Consider the following 3,694-nt stretch of genomic DNA (forward strand, 5'->3'; position numbering starts at 1 on the left):
CACTACTGTTTGAACTTCTTCAATTCTTCAGCAACTTTTCAGCTTTCAGTTTATCCAAATGATCTCCTTATTCACTTGATCCAAGTGAATCCTTCTTTCACTCAGTTTGGATACTTGTCATTCTTCACTTCAATTTCTTCAACATCAAACTGTATCAGATCTCCAACATCGTCGGAATCCTCAGTACTCGACTCTTCTCCAATGTCAGTCAACAGTACTTTCAGAATTTCACCAGTATCTTCCTCAACCACTTTTCTCAAGACCACTTCCGGATTATCTCGAGTCACTGTTTCTTCTTTTCCTTCTTCAGACAGTGTCACATAAGACCATTCCGGTGATCTGTACTTTTGGTTGGGTCTTTTAACTCTTCTTATTTCTACTGGTTCTTTTGATTTCTTTGATTCTTTTTCTTCAGCTCTTGAAGTTTGACTTGATACTTCATTCACTTGTTCAGCTTTTGATGAATTTGCTCTTATTATTCTGTATCTCACCCTCTTTACTCGGTTGTTAGGCCAACGATCTCCTTTCACAACCTTTTTCGACCTCAATTGTTTAACACTCTTTCCTCCTATCGAAGTTCTCTTTCTCAGAACTCGACCTTCTGTTTGTTCATCTTCATCATCTGTTTCAAGTGCCTCTTGTTTCCGTTTCCCAGTAGCTTTTCTTTTCTCCACAGATTTTTCTACCACTGTTTGAGACTTCCCTACTTCTGTCCCTCCTCGGGTCTCCGACACGCAATCTTCTTGCTGTCTACTTGTCCCTTCACCTAGCTCCTCATCAATGTTCCCTACACCTCCTCGGGGGTCTTCCGCAATCTGTCCCTCTCTATCTTCTTCTGACCCTGTTTCTTCAAGGATAATCTCAAGTGGTTCTTCAATCTCCTCCTCTTCTGATTCAGGAGTGGGCTCAATGTGTTTTCTCTTTTCTTTTCTTTTACTCCCACTGCTACTTGAAACTTCAGGCTCTGTAACAGAATTCGATTCTCCCTCTGATACTCGCAGTGAATCTCTTGAAGCTCTCTCCGCTTCTTTTCTCACTGATTCTGTATCTTCAGGATCTTCACCATCACTGGAATCTGACTCTTCATAATACTCTTTACCAGTTCCCTCTCTCGGGCTTGGAACTCTCAGAGTATGACTTGCATGTACCCAGTGCTTCACTCCAGCACACTTTACTGCAGTCGTTGTAGTCAGAATGACTTGTCTCGGCCTTCCCCACCTTGGAATCAAACAATTTCTTCTTCTGTGCACCTTAATCCTTACCCAGTCACCTGGACTCAGATCATGGGCTTGCTTCTTCTCAAGTGTGGTAGCTTCTTCTCCAATCTGGTGAAACACAGAATGAACTGCGTCAGCCAGGCCTTTACAGTAATCCAAAATCATGTCATCAGTTATTGTCACCAACTTATTCACAGGCACGAATGCATGGCGCATAGCACGTCCCATGATTATTTCATGCGGACTCAAACCAGTAGTTCTATCTGGAGTAGATCTCATTGTCATCAGGACAAGAGGTAATACATCCGGCCATTTCATGCCAGTGGCTAAACACATTTTTCCAATCCTATTCTTGATTGTGCCATTGATCTGCTCAACCACACCAGAAGCCTCTGGTCGGTATGCACAATGTAACTTCTGCTGTATTTTTAATGCTTCACAAATCAAACCAATGAGTTCATTTTGAAAGTGTCCACCTCTGTCAGACTCAACTGTAACTGGAAACCCGTACCTAGGAATCAACTCCCTTAACAGTAACTTTGCCACTGTTAATCCATCATTTCTTCTAGTCGGGTAAGCTTCCACCCACCTTGAAAATAAACAGACTACTACTAGAACATACCTCAGTCTGTTCACTTGGGGCATCTCAATGAAATCAATCTGCATTCTTGTAAAAGGACCTCCTTCTCTGCCTATTGTCCCCAAACGCACCACTGTCTTTTTCCCAGTGTTAAATTGCTGACAAATCAAACATCTTTGACAGATGCTCTCCGCAATTGTCCTAAACTTTGCATTGTACCAGGTTTGTTTAAAGGACCTTACCATCGCGTCCCTCCCCAGATGCCCCTGGCCATGATACATCCTTGCCATTGACGACAAAATTGAGTTTGGCATCACTGGTCTGCCATCTCTGTAGACCCAAACATGGTCTGTTTCTCTTGGAGCACATCCTGCTTTAACCCAATCTTGTTTCTCTTCCTCTCCTGCCTCATCTTGTAACTGCTTTACTTCATCCCACGTTTCTAGGACATTAGTAAACATCACAGAAAGGAGAGACATTTCCTCCATCCTACTCCTGTTAATAGATTGGTTGGTCTTAGCGCAATACTGCGCCACATCGTTGGCAAACCTGTTACCAACAGTGATAAAATCATCCCCTGAACCATGTGCGGCACATTTTACAACCGCTAACTCCTTAGGCAGCTGTATTGCCTCAAGCAATTTTCCAATCAACTCAGCATTCTTTATCGGGGTTCCACCCGATGTCAAGAAACCTCTTTGTAGCCACAGTTGGCCAAAGTCATGCACCACTCCAAATCCATACTGACTATCAGTCAACACCGTTGTTCTCATGTCTTTCCCAATCTCACAAGCTTTTGTCAATGCCACTAGTTCAGCAACTTGCGCAGATTTCACTCCTTTCAATGGTGATGCTTCCATGACCTCTGAAACTTTGCACACTGCATATGCTGCACATAGCACACCATTATCATTTCTCAGGCATGATCCATCCACAAACAACACATGGTCATTCTCAGGTAAGGGAATATCCCTTATGTCTGGTCTCGGTTTTGTACAGTACTCAAGCACATCCAAACAATCATGATCATCTTCCATCTTTATACCCACATTTTCAATATCCGGCAAGAGTGTCGCTGGATTCACATTCACACATCTCTCAAGAGTCACATTTGATGCTCCCAGAATCACTTTTTCATATTTAGTCAGCCGACTATGTGACATATGCTGAGTTCTGCTTCTTGTCAAAAGAATTGCCACATTGTGAGGTACGAATACCCTTACAGGATACCCCATTATGATCCCCTCACTCTGTTCCAGGCTTCTGCATGTCGCAGCTACAGCCTTCAGACAACCTGGTAACCCCACGGCTACAGTGTCAAGTGTCGATGAAAAGTATGCAATAGGCCTTCTCAATTGCCCATGTTTCTGGATTAACACTGAAAGTGCACATCCATTCCTCTCACTGCAGTACAGTTCGAATTCTTTTTCATAATCTGGCATACCCAAAGCTGGAGCCTCACACATTTTAGTTTTGAGCTCCTCAAATGCTGCCAGTTGTTCTGCATCCAGATCTAATGGATCTGTCATTTCACTTTTTGTCAACTTAATCAGTGGCTTTGCTATCAGGGAAAAATTAATTATCCACTGACGACAATATCCCACCATTCCCAGGAACATCCTCACTTCTCTCTGGGTTTTCGGGGCTTTCATTTCTTTGATTATTTTGATCCTGTCAGTAGTCACTTTTCTCAGACCTTTTTCAATATTATGTCCAAGATAATGCACCTCTTTCTTGCAAAATTGCAATTTGGCTGGAGATACCTTTAACCCTCCATCTGCCAGATGATTCAGTAAAGCTATAGTATCCACTTCACAAGCTTCACGTGTCTTTGATGCCACAAGTAGGTCATCAATATATTGTACTAGCACTGAGCTCTCAGGCATGATTAAACTTT

Source organism: Triturus cristatus, chromosome 10 (genome assembly GCF_964204655.1).
Source record: "Triturus cristatus chromosome 10, aTriCri1.1, whole genome shotgun sequence".
Lineage (NCBI taxonomy): Eukaryota > Metazoa > Chordata > Amphibia > Caudata > Salamandridae > Triturus > Triturus cristatus.